Below are 13,944 nucleotides of genomic sequence, written 5' to 3' on the forward strand. Positions count from 1 at the left end.
ACTCCTGGCGTTATTGGCAAATTGAATAAGGGTTCCTTCCTTGGATTACCTGAGACTATCAAATGATCTCACAAATTCTCTCTCAGCTTCCCCATTTGTATGACAATTTTATGAAATCTGTCTTCGCTGGGTACTGGTATAGTGATGGTCAGTCTATAGATGTGAGATGGTTGTTCTACTGTAGCTCCAGAGAGTAACCATAATAGCTATCCCTTGGTGACAGAAAACATGCAACAACTCTTGTGAAAGATATGTTGCAGTTTACTTGATTGCTGTATTCAAGTCATTTATTATTTATGTCTAGAAAATTCACTCTTTTATTTCTAGCTCACAAGTTTTTTTATAGTATGGTGGTTATCTATTGTTAGAGTGCATATTGTCTCTGTTTGGAAATATCCTACTCAACTGACTAGGAATGGCTCTATTTAAGACTGTATTATATTGTGCAAAATAAATGAATTATGCAGATGAAACAGGTGAAGTTAGGTATTTCTCCCAGAAAAACATACCACATGTATGGATTTAAATGTTACAGAATTATGGAGCAGAGTACTGTGTTATGTTAACAAAATAATGTGACCTGATGCCTCTAGCAAGTAATGTACAGATGCCTATGCATGATTACTTTGTTTCTTTCCTAGTGTATTTTGTATATAGTTATGCACATGGTTAAAAATCTGTATTATTTTGATGACTTGTTCCAATAAAAAAATCAACAAAGCTTGAGTTGAGAAATAACCTAGGAATATTCCTGTTTTATGAATAATTACATGTAAGCCAGAAAGTTCAAAGAATTGTGTTAAAAGTGCAATCACGTCAGCCACTTCAAAGAGCGGTGATGGGTCTGTTGACAAGGTTAACCAGACATATACAAACATAATTATTTTGATACCATGTTCTTTTTATGTCCATTCTGACAGCCCTGACAATGAGAAAAGATGCTTATCTAATTTTCTGTGAATAGTCAGAAAAGGATGGGATGACAGACACCCTTGCCTAGTGCCTTCATGAAAGTTAACAAACAGAGAGTAGTCTAAATTTTAACAACAAACTCATATGGGCATTTATATAAATTAAGTATGTCCCAGATAGTTGGATGAGGAAAACAGCAGTTTGAAGTGCTACCTATATAGTCTTAGTGTAATGAATCAAATGTCCTTCAGCTTTGTCAGTATTGCTGTAGTTAAAGACATTGAGCTGCTTTTATCAGTGAAGTCAGTGATTGAAGATAATGGTATTGATTGTCCTTTAACAAAGCCAGCTTAAAGTTTTCTCTTTAACTTCGATAAGACTGGTTGTAAACACGCATCCAAAATATTTGCATTAAAGCTGTCCTCCATGAGATTGTCACTTCCCAGTTAAGGTGGGATCCTTTAAGGCTTTGGGGAGAAACACTGTAAGGGACTGTTTCATGGATGGAGATGAATCAGCTGTTGCTGCCATATTCTGAAAAAAAGGCAAGTGCTGATGAATTCACACATTGAAAGAATTTGAAAATTTCAACATTCAGTGGATCAGAATCTGGGGTTTAACAGTAGGGGATGCTTTAAGTGTTGATACAACTAAAGTCTCAGATATGAATAATATTAATGACATCAAATGAGCACAGTTAATTGGGGTAGTTAAGGCCAGCAAGAAAAGTGCACACTTGGTCTTTGGTTTTCTCTTTCCAGGAAGTTTCACTGTGTTTCATCAACAACAAATCAGTCAAAACTGTGACTGGACAACATACCTCTCAAATGTCCAGATTTTCATAGAATGCCCAGATTTTTACCTCATCTTATTAGTCTGTTTCTACTAAAATGTGTGATTTTCTGATGAATCACTGAGAACTGATGTCACTAAATAATGACACACATTTGAGTTTCAGACTTCATATCCTTCAGAAAAATGCAGGCAAACACAAATCCTGTTATTTTTAGCAACTTTTTATGTTTATAAGAGCAATATTTAAAAATTGTCCCTAATTTTTGCCTTTGTCCACCTATTATTTTAGGCTTTGTCCAGATTTCTTGCTTTAAGAGGTTGAGAGTTATGCTGGACAAGTGAAAGGCTTTGACTGGATTAAAAACAAAAGTGACATGTAGTATGCCCTCTGCACACTGCCCCCATACTTACATATACTAACTCTATGGTTGCACAGAGACAGATTAACATTTTGAATGGCTACTAGTACACAGAAACTCTGCCTTCAGTGATTAATGGTACACAACAGCAATGGATGAGTTCTATTTATGTCTCTATTTTCGTGAGGTGTTTATATAATATGTAGAGGTGTTGAGAAGAAGACAGTCTTCGGTAGTTTATATAGGAAAGGAGGCAATAATGGTTTTATATTGGATACACTCAATGAGTCCAAACATCATCCAGTTGGCACTTAACAAAATGAGGTGACACTATATGAAATAAATAGCAAAAGCACCCTATGTCTCAAAAACTGTTTTGGTTCTAGTTTTAGTGCATATAATACAGAAAAGTATTAAATCCATGCATTTTCCTCCATTGTATTTGTGAGAGAACAACACTTATTATTATTATTATTTATTTGTTTGTTTTTGCTGACCGTGAAAGTCCGACTGGGATACATTCTATTTTCAGCAGAAGCTTGAGGAGAAAAGCTCTGCATGTATTTAAAAAGAAATTGTTACAAAAAATTACAAAAAGTTACAAGAATTATTTCTGTTTGCAATGAAAATACAGTACATGCTCCACAGTGAAATATACACAATAAACAAGAAAAATATATTCCAGATCAGTGGCGTACAAGGCTAAAAAGTTATGTTATTTTATGGACAAACAGAGATGTATATGCAAATATTATGGGCAGCCTTAGGTACAGTATGAAGTTGAGTAAGGATGTTGTGAGGAAGTATGAATTGAGAGTATGGAGAAAGGCTGAGGATGGAAGATGAAGGGAGAAAGGGGAGAGAGTTATGAAAGGAGGCTGAAGATGATAGAAGAGGAGAATAGGTAAAGTGCGAGAGGATAAGGTTAAGAGTGGGAAACCATAAGATTAGTCATGAGGGGTAGAGACAATAGGGAGGAGGGGTATACTATGGTACATAGTGTTTCAAGTTAATGACAGGTTGGGTGAGGTGTTTGGATTTGGATAAGGGGTGAGTTATATGTTAGAGGTGGTTGTGGATGTCGCTCGTCCGGTCAGGATAAAACAGACGAACAGTTGTGGGTTCGGTTCAAGCAGCTTTATTATATACAAACACATCTGGATTGAGGCTTAGTAACTTAAACTTAAATAAACTTATAAACAGATTGACTACTGCACTCATACATGTTAACACTCTGGCTGTTCTCTCAAAATGGCACTGCTGCCTGCATGTGCTCTCTATTTAATACATACGTGCCCTCATTTTGAAATCCTTCTTAAAGTTATAACACATGCCCTGTTCTGCATCCTACCTCTCTGAGAAATAAGTCACACACAGTAATAATAACAATAGTCAGTGGCATGCAATTATACTGAAATAATCCTATGATGCAATTATACAGAACTAATTGCAAATTAAACAATCATGTCCAAGTCGGGCAGCACAATGCCAGGGCACTTTTATGGGCTAGGCTTGTAAAGGCTCCAGGGCCATTAGCCTAGTACACACCTATGAACTTATGAACTTATAAGTTGCTGTGCATTTTACACACGGTCTGGAAATTAGACCTGATCATGTGAAAAACTAGGGCTGGGTTTAGCAACAGGGACTGTCTTTAATGAATGTTCAACTTCAGGGATATCTGGGACATCATCAGGAATGGGAATAGGTACTGTGACGTGTCCTTCAACAGTAATATCATCTGGATTGTTTTGTGATATCAACCCAGACACCAGAAGAAGAAGCCTGCCATTTCTTCTGTATTCTATACCCTCAGATTCCACTAAGTAAGATCTCAGCTTGGCACATATACCTCTCACTTGACCAATTCGATCAAAGCCATTCACCATTTTTATCCTTACTGTCTCGCCTTTTAATGGTCGAAGAAATCTGCTCATTTTATCATAGCTGGACTTCTGAAATTAACTCTCTTTAAATAGTTGGGCTTTGATTACTCTGGTGTTATGGCATTAGGCACCAAACAAACTGGAACTGATAGGCAATGTTGTTCTGGTTTGCCTAGACAGAACTCTTTGAGCAAACAAGCCAAGTAAATAGTCACAGGGTATGTTTCTGAGATTAAGCAAATTCAAGAAAACATCAGAATTGTCATGCTTTGACCTCTATAGTAATTGCTTTGCACTTTGTACTGCACTTTCAGCTAGACCGTTTGACTGTGGGTACTTGGGGCTACTGGTAATATGGCTAAAATCCCACTCTTTTGCAAATATCTGAAATAGCTGACTGGTAAACTGGGCACCATTGTCAGAAATAACTTTGTGTGGACTACCTTCAACTAAGAAATGATATTTCAGCTTCATAATGACAGTACTGAGTGTTAGGTTAGGTAGCAGATTAGTCTCGAACCAATTCAAATAAGAGTCTACCAACACTAAGTAATATTGACTATTCCACTCGAATATGTCAGTGGCTACTGTCAACCAAGGAAGTTCTAGAATCTGGTTTAGCTGAAGTGGCTCTTTTTGCAAATGCAGTTTAGTACTACTGCAGACTGAACAAGATCAAAGTACTTTATCAAGATCTTTTGACAGAGTAGGCCAAAATAATAGTCCTCTCACCCTTCTTTTGGTAGCTTTGGAACCTGGGTGGTCACAATGCAAAATCTGAATGTTCTCATGTTGTTGGGAAGTAGAAATGACAACTTTAGGACCTTTGGAAATGATTCCATCTTCCATCAACATCTCATCTCTGTAAGGAAAATAAGGTTGCACTTCTAGCAGTACACAAGATTGCTTTGACAGCCATCCAACATTGATGAAGTGATTGAGCTTTTGCAAAACTGGATCAGCCCTTGTATGATCTCTTAACTCATCAAGTCTTATGGTAGAAAAATTGCACACTTCCATGGCATCAAAGTAAAAATTCTCTGCATCAAGCATTTCTGTGGTATTTCTGGTTGATTTGGATAAGGTATCAGCAAGATAAAGAAGTTTGCCTTTCGTATAGAACATTTTGAAGTTATACTTTTGTAATCTGAGCATCATTTTTGTAGTCTTGCTGGAGCTGTATGCATAGGCTTCTTTAAAATAGTGACTAGAGGTTGATGATCAGTCTCAATCTGGATAGGTTGGCCATAAATGTAATCATGGAACTTCAAACATACTAACACAGTTGCCAAAAATTCCTTCTCGATTTGAGCATACTGCATCTCAGTTTGTATAAGAGTTCTAGACGCATAGGCTACAGGTCTGTCCTCTTGAAGAATAACAGCACCAAGACCGAACTTTGAAGCATCACAGGAAAGAGTCACTGGTTTGTGGATGTCATAGTATCTTAATGTAGCTGGATTGACAATTTTCTGTTTCAGGTCATCAAATGCTCTCTGGTGTTGTTCTAACCATGACCAGGTAACATGTTTGCACATCATCTCTCTGAATGATGCTGATAATTCCCTGAAGTCTGGTATAAACTTGCCCAAATAGTTAACCATGCCAAGAAAATGCTGTAAGGCTTGGACATTGTCTGGATCTGGCATTTCAATAATAGCTGTTTATTTGGAAGGATCTGGTTGTAAGCCTGAACTAGTAAATAAATGACCTACATAAGTAACTTCTGGTGGTCTGAATTTACATTTCAGAGGATTGAGCTTTAGATACATTTCACTTGCTCTTTCCAGAATTTTCCTGAGGTTATTGTCATGCTCTGCTTCACCACTGCTAGTACATCATCTACTATTAAAACACAAGGATAGCCTGAAAATATGTGCTCCTTTGCACACTGAAAGACTTCACTGGCAGAATTTATTCCAAAAGGCATTCTGAGAAATCTGTATCTACCAAATGGTGTGCTGAATGTAATCAGTAGTGAAGATTTGTGATCAAGCATTGCTTGCCAAAATTAACTCTTTGCATCTAAGACAGAAAAAAAGTGGCATTTGGCATGAGGGTAGCAACTTCCTCGACTGTATACATAGAATGGTGGGGTCCCTTTAATGCTTTCTTTAAGTCTCTTTGGTCAATATATATTCTGATTTCATCTAAGCATTTTTTATGAGTGACTACCATGGAAGATACCCATTTAGTAGGTTCTGTAACTGGACAAATCACTCCTCAAAAACATCAGCATACTCTGTGAAAATAGCATCGGTGAAACTGGAACTAGGACGTGGTTACATGATGGACTTCTTTGATAAAAGAAAGCAGTTTCATTCTTAAACTCTCTGAGACCTAATAATCACTGTGCAGGTCATTTGACTACATAAAATTGCAAGCTGTAACTGTTCCTAGCCGAATAACATGAAAGCACTACTGAGCCTTTGGTCTGAATCTCTTCACCTCCATAAGCAACAAGCTTTGCACAATTGGCCAGATTAAATTGTTTACCAGCTCTTACTCTAGCAAATGTTTCTGCTGACATAACATTCCACTTTGAAACCGTGTCCACTTTCAGCTCTGTGAGTTTACCATTAATCAGGACAGTACAACACACTTTGTTTTTTGCCAACAAATCTACTGCATTATCCTTTTCATCAACTACTGATCCGTCCACATAGAAAGTAGAGTTGCAGCTTTCTATATGATCAACTTGCTTTTTTGAGTGACCTTTCTTAACAAATGAATGAGGCTTGCTTGATTTACAAAACTTTTGAAAGTGGTTCCAGTTTTACATTTGTGGCATTGCTGACCAAATGCTAAGCACTTTTCTCTTTTTGATTCATGAGTGTCACCATAATTGCAAGTTAACAATAAGACTTGACTTGGGTTTTGTTGACTCACCCTTAAGCTGCACTGAGCATGTCCATTTTACTAGGCTAGTTTTTAGAACTTGCTGGAAAGGCATGGGGTCTCCCTGGAAGTCCTGCAGGTGCTGCAGCTGCCATGCTTGGACTTGTTTCTGTTACCCAAGTGCTGCATGCTTTTTACATTTGCTCTAGAGGCTGCTGACACTTTGCTCATCACTTGCAAGCATATTTGTATGCCTTTCTGTAAGCTCGTGTATATGACAAATTTCTATGGCTTTGCTCAACTTAAATCACTGTCTCAGAGCAAAGTCTTTCTCATTGCAGCATTATTAACACCACATGCAAGCCTGTCTTTTATCAACTTGTCTTTCAAATCACCAAATCTGCACTTTTTAGCTTTGTTTCTCAAGTCAGTAATGTAAATTGCAAAAATTTCTCCTGGCTTTTGGTCTCTTGCATAAAATAAGTGCCTCTGCAATGTAACATTTGTCTGGGGGTTACATATTTTTCTAAATTTATGCATAAAGCACCCAGGGTCCTCCCATGATTCAGCTTGTACAACAATATGGTGGTTTTCCCCTTCTCCTTCATACACTGCTGGTGCATACACAAATGAATGCTCTCTTTCAGTCACTTCTAACCCTGTTAGAGTAAGCAAAATAAATACCCTCGTACATGCATCTTTATCAGAAAAAGCTGCTTATATGAAAATATATTCTTGCTCAAATACTCTTCAGTTCTCTGCAATATTATGCTCAAACACAAGTGGACTGGGTCTGCTAAATGTTTCTGCCATACCAACACACAGTACTAAAGACCTTTGGAATTATGTAAGAACATTTGCACATATATGTCAGAAATTTATGCCGGAAGCTTGTAATTATGCTCAATAGCATAATAGGCACCAAAATAACTGCTCTTTGTAAAATAAGTTTCCATAGCATAAGAACACTTTGAAATCACTGTTAATTGTGAAACCACCCTTTATCAGCTTAAGAAACACTTTGAAATGACTGCACTTTGTGAAAGAATTGCACACAGCACAAGGAACTTCTCAAAATGACTGTATTCTGAAAGTACATTTTGTGAAATAACTGTACTTTACACAATAAACTCTTCAAAATAATTGTACTGTAATAATGGACATACTGCAAACACTTTGCACACACTGAGATACTTCGAACAACTCTAGTCATAGTTTGAATAGTTTTAGTCAATGCAAAATAGTAACTCATATCAAAAAACATGGTTGTTTACTAATAAAATGCAGTTGCTTTGCTTTTCCATTATCATTTTGTATTTTTCTTGTACTTGCTATGCTCATTTGACTTCTAACATGCTTGCTAGACTTTTCTTGCGCTTGTTTTACTTTTAACATGCTTGTTATGCAAATCTCAAGTAGCTTTAACACACTCATAAGTATTTCAGATAACTAACAAATATCATGGTTTCGAACATTTTGCTTAATCGGTAATGCATTTTGTGCTTTTCATTTGATTAATAATATACTTTGTGCTTTATGTTTGATTAATAATGTGTTTTGTGCTTTGCAAATGCTTCACATCATTTTCTTTACAGAATAAATCATCTATGTGATTTTTTTATCACCTGAAATTTGTTTCTGACCTTTCTTAATCATTTGAGCAGGTTGGGATGAAACCTCTAACACCACGTCATTCAGGTATGCCACTTCTGGTACCATGTCCTGTTTAGGCATCACTTCTGACACCATGTCCTTTTTAGACATCGTTTCTGACACCATGTCCTTTTTAGATATACCACTTCTGACACCATGTCGCTCGTCCAGTCAGGATAAAACAGACAAACCATTGTGGGTTTGGTTCAAGCAGCTTTATTATATACAAACACTTCAGGATTAAGGCTTAGTAACTTAAACTTAAGTAGACCTATAAATAGCCTGACTACTGCACTCATATATGTTAACACTCTGGCTTTTCTCTCAGAATGGCACTGCTGCCTGCACATGCTCTCTATTCATATGCACATGCCCTCACTTTGAAAGGCTTCTTAAAGTTATAACACATGTCCTGTTCTACAGTGGATATAGAGTGTGAATGTAGATAAAATAGTGGGGGTGAGAAAGAGATAGGGAAGCATAAAAGTACAGAGTGGGGTGGCATGTAGTGAGGAGATAAAAGGGATAGTAATGTTGTAAAAACTGGAGGTGATTTAGTATTTTGGCAGGTTTGCTGCTAATGGTTAAGAATTGTTAAGTGATTAGAACTTAATTGGGTTTAACACAGTAGCACATCTGGGTATCATTAAGGTGTTGTCTGAGCTGAGTTTCAAAAATATTTAGTTTATGCACAGCTTTGATTGGGTTGGGGATATTATTCCAGATTTTAGCGATATAGTTAGATTAGAGAGAGTATCCAGCAGTATTACTGGATTTAGTGACTTGCAGGAGAGATTTGTTAGCTGATCTTAGGTCTTTGCTGTTGTAGTACATTTGGAGTGTATTTTGGAGTCCTGGACATTTTATTTGATGAATAAATAATTTTGTGGGCAGTGAATAGTTGAGTAAAAGGCAGGTGGAAGGGTAATTATAGCCACAGTAATTCCTTTAGTGTCTTGCAGTGGTGTCTAATATGGGGGATTTGTGGCATAGCTATTTTATTATAAACTGCTTCTAATTTTCCTTTTGCTGCTTTGCTTCAGTAAGTAAGGTTTGGAGTAGCATGTGATCATGTAGGAAGTAGCAAGGTTTTGGATACTGATTGTCTAGTTGAACCCGTGAGGTATGGCTTTATCCTATAGAGGGATCCCAGTTTCACATCTGTTGTCCTGATAGCTTGAGACAGATATTTATTGAACTTGAGTCTTTTATCTATTAGTAAGCCCAGTAGTTTTGTTTGAGATACTGTTTTTATTTTTGTGTTATCTGATAAGAAGATGTGAAAGGAGGGTGTCAGTTCTGCATATTGTTCAGGTGCAAAAAGCATTACCTTTGTTTTATTTGCATTAAGCAGCAGGTGGGAGTTGGTTAGCCAGGTTTCAATTGCCACAAAAGAACATTCTTTTATTTTTTGTAATTCTAGAAACATTTCTACAGAGTAGATCATAGTGGAATCATCTGCATATTGCATGATTTTGGCTGGGTTGGCCACTGTGTGTAGTTTATTTGTAAATATATTAAATAGTAGTGGGCCCAAGGACTAACCCTTGAGGGACCCTAACAGTGACTGGCAAGAGAGAAGAGAATTTTGCTGCCATTTAACTGCTTGTTGCTATCCAGTTAAGCAGCTAAGGAGCCATGAGAGAGAAGAGTGACTAAGGCTAAAGGATGATAGTTTGAGGAGCAGTTTTGATGTGTCACAGTATCAGAAAGGTGGTTACGTGAAATGGCAGTGGAGTTTTTAACTAGATTGTTTAATGAAATCTTGGAAAGTGAGAGGATGCCTGAGGAATGGAGAAAAAAGTGTTTTGGTACCGATTTTTAAGAATAAGGGTGATGTGCAGAGCTGTAGTAACTACTGAGGGATTAAATTGATCAGTCACAGCATGAAGTTATGGGAAAGAGTAGTGGAAGCTAGGTTAAGAAGGGAGGTGATGATTAGTGATCAGCGGTATGGTTTCATGCCAGGAAAGAGCACTACAGATGTGATGTTTGCTCTGAGAGTGTTGACAGAGAAGTACAGAGAAGATCAGAAGGAGTTGCATTGTGTCTTTGTGGACTTAGAGAAAGCATATGACAGGGTGCCTAGAGAGGAGTTGTGGTATTGTATGAGGAAGTCGGAAGGGTAAGAGAAGTATGTAAGAATAGTACAAGATATATACGAGGGTAGTGTGACAGCAGTGAGGTCTGCGGTGGGAATGACAGATGCATTTAAGGTGGAGGTGGGTTTACATAAAGGATCAGCTTTGAGCCCTTTCTTATTTGCAATTGTGATGGACAGGTTGACAGATGAGATCAGACATGAGTCCCCATGGACTATGATGTTTGCAGATGACATTGTGATTTGTAGTGAGAGTAGGGAACAGGTGGAGGAGACTCTGGAGAGGTGGAGATATGCTCTAGACAGAAGAGGAATAAAGGTCAGCAGGACTAAGACAGAATATATGTGTGTGAATGAGAGGGAAGATAGAATAATGGTGAGGATGCAGGGAGTAGAGGTGGTGAAGGTGGATGAGTTTAAATACTTGGGATCAACAGTTCAGCGTAATGGTGAGTGTGGAAGAGAGGTGAAGAAGAGAGTACAGGCAGGATGGAGTGGGTGGAGAAGAATGTCAGGAGTGATTTGCGACAGATGTGTACCAGTAATAGTGAAAGGGAAGGTCTACAAGAGGGTAGTGAGACCAGCTATGTTATATGGGCTGGAGACAGTGGCAATGACAAAAAGGCAGGAGTCAGAGCTGGACATGACAGAGTTAAAGATGTTAAGATTTGCACTGGGTGTGACGAGGGTGGACAGGATTAGGAATAAGTATATTACAGGGTCAGCACAGGTTGAAAGGTTTGGAGACAAAGCAAGAGAGGCAAGATTACATTAGTTTGGACATGTGCTGAGGAGGGATGCAGAGTATATTGGGAAAAATATGCTAAGGATGAAGCTGCCAGGTAACAGGAAAAGCGGAAGGCCTAAGATAAGGTTTATGGATGTGGTGAGAGAGGACATGCAGGTGGTTGGTGTGACAGAGCAAGATTCAGAGGACAGGAAGAAATGGAAACAGATGATCTGCTGTGGCAACCCCTAACGGGAGCAGCTGAAAGAAGAAGAAGAAGTGAGAAGGTGGTTGTTATGGCTGTTAATGAGCTGGGTATGGATGCACTTTACAAATATTATGGATAGAGGGTATAAAATAGCTATAAATCTGTAATTATGTGTTATTTATAAATGAAAGATATGTTCCTCCAATGTTGAAAATATATATAACAGTTAAGCAAACAATAATGCCTGGCACATTCTGCGTTACTAGGAAAAATTATATTCATGTAAGGGTATTGTGACATTGCAGTCAAAGGGCATCTACATCCCAGAAAGGGTGTTATTTCCCCAATATCACACATTCTGGAGGGAATTATTCTGCAAAGAAAATGGCCTCTGTTAAATTTTATATATATTTTAATACTGTATAGTTTTTAAATATTTTTGATGTAAAATAGTTCCAGTGCCTAATGTTTCAAACAAGCTAATTGTTGTTGGAGAAAGTATGTTTGCATCCAAAATATGTTGCCTAATATCTGTAGACTCAAACACACACACACGCACACACACACACACACGCACACACGCACACACGCACACACGCACACACGCACACACACACACACACACACACACACACGCACACACTCACAGTGTGTTGCACATTTTGTTGCACAAACACTTCAGCAAATGTCTTTACAAAACATAGGATGCAAGGTAGTGCAAACCCCCCCACACGCCCGTGCACATATATACGCACACATACATACAATCTACTGTCCTTGATTGTGTCCATTTTTTCATGGTAAATCACTGAAAATTGAAGTCAGTCAATAATGCAAGACATTAAGATTTTCATACCTCTTCTTGTTTAATGAATCCATGATGTCTGTCTATCTCTCTCGCTCTTTCTCTCTCTCTCTCTCTCTCTCTCTCATGAGCAAACTTATGCTCTCACACACACACACACACACACACACACACACACACACACACACACACACACACACACACACACACACGCACACACGCACACGCTCACTATACTTTTCTTACTTTTTCTTTTAATTTTACACTTGCTAAACGGCACCACACTGTTTAGCAAGCATAGAAATGGTACCATTTGCTTTTTCCTCAAAGTGGTGGACTTGATTTTTAGCCGTCATTACCTGACCCTACAATACAGCATTTGTTCTTCAATGAGCATGAAATGTAAATCTTAGAATTCTCTGTGATTAATTACAGAATATCTACAAGTCTGTGGAATCTAATCAGCTGACATACAATAAGGAGCAAAGTTCTTGAAATGCAGCTCCTAGAATTTTTCTAAATTGTTAGCCGCTTTGTCACAGTTGTGTGCTTCACCCTTATCTTGTAATATTTTCCCAGTATTATGCAAAATGGTGAATACCTATATAAGTAAGGGGTTGAGGATAGAGTCACAAACTTGAAAAGTGCAGAGGGCTTCCTCCAGAAAGAAAACAGTAGTTTCCATAATTTTACCTGCAATTTCTGTAGGTGCATTTTTCAATGAGTTTGATTTATCCAGTTTGGTTGTGAGGAGTTCTCGTTTGAGAAATTGTACGGGATCTGATTATATGCATTGCCTTCCAAACCCAAGGTCCTTGCATAAGTAATGCTGTCCTGGGTTATCATCACATTTCAGTTAAAATGGATACATTCCTTCATATCAAAACCCTTTTCAAAACATTAAGCCAGACAAAATAATATCTGCTATAGTAAGACACACACAAGGATACTATATGTCATTCTGCTGATCAAATATACAGTGTGAAATACTGCAGTAGACAGCTTTAAATTAACACAAATTATTTCTGGGGAACTCTTTAAAAGTTACATACTAAAGGCTAGAAAAAAGGTAAAACATTGCTGATAATGCTATTTATGCTGAAGCTCTGTAAAACATGCAATATTTGGTTCAGTGAAATGATAATACTGACACAGCATAATCCAGTCTTAAAAAAGACACATAGGACTGAAAGAAAAAGCCAGCTGTCACTCATTTTTCTTTCTCATTAACAAAGGGTTTCAGATACCTGAACAGACAGTGAGGCTCACTGTTAGTCCTTCCCACTGCATGTACACAGATATTCACTCATATGATGAGTAAGACCTAACTAAAGAAATAAAACCATCTCATAGTAACGTGTAAATACATATTAAAACAGAAAAATAAATTATCTGCTCATCAACAATTGATTTGGTTTCTTCACCAAAAACTAAATCAGAAGAAATCTCCCCAAATGCTGGAAGGCAATCCCTCTCAAAGGTGTTGAAACTAGAGAATAACAACATGAGGTATGTGTTGTAAGACCTATTTATACTATCTAATCCGAACAGAAAAAAGATACCGAGATCAAATGTTGATGCATTTCCTGAACATATATTATCTGTGATTATAAACAAGCTGCAATTTTACACTTGAGAAGTACATTTCCTGAAATTATAG

Source organism: Protopterus annectens, chromosome 6.part1 (assembly GCF_019279795.1).
Source record: "Protopterus annectens isolate FY-2018-M chromosome 6.part1, PAN1.0, whole genome shotgun sequence".
NCBI lineage: Eukaryota > Metazoa > Chordata > Ceratodontiformes > Protopteridae > Protopterus > Protopterus annectens.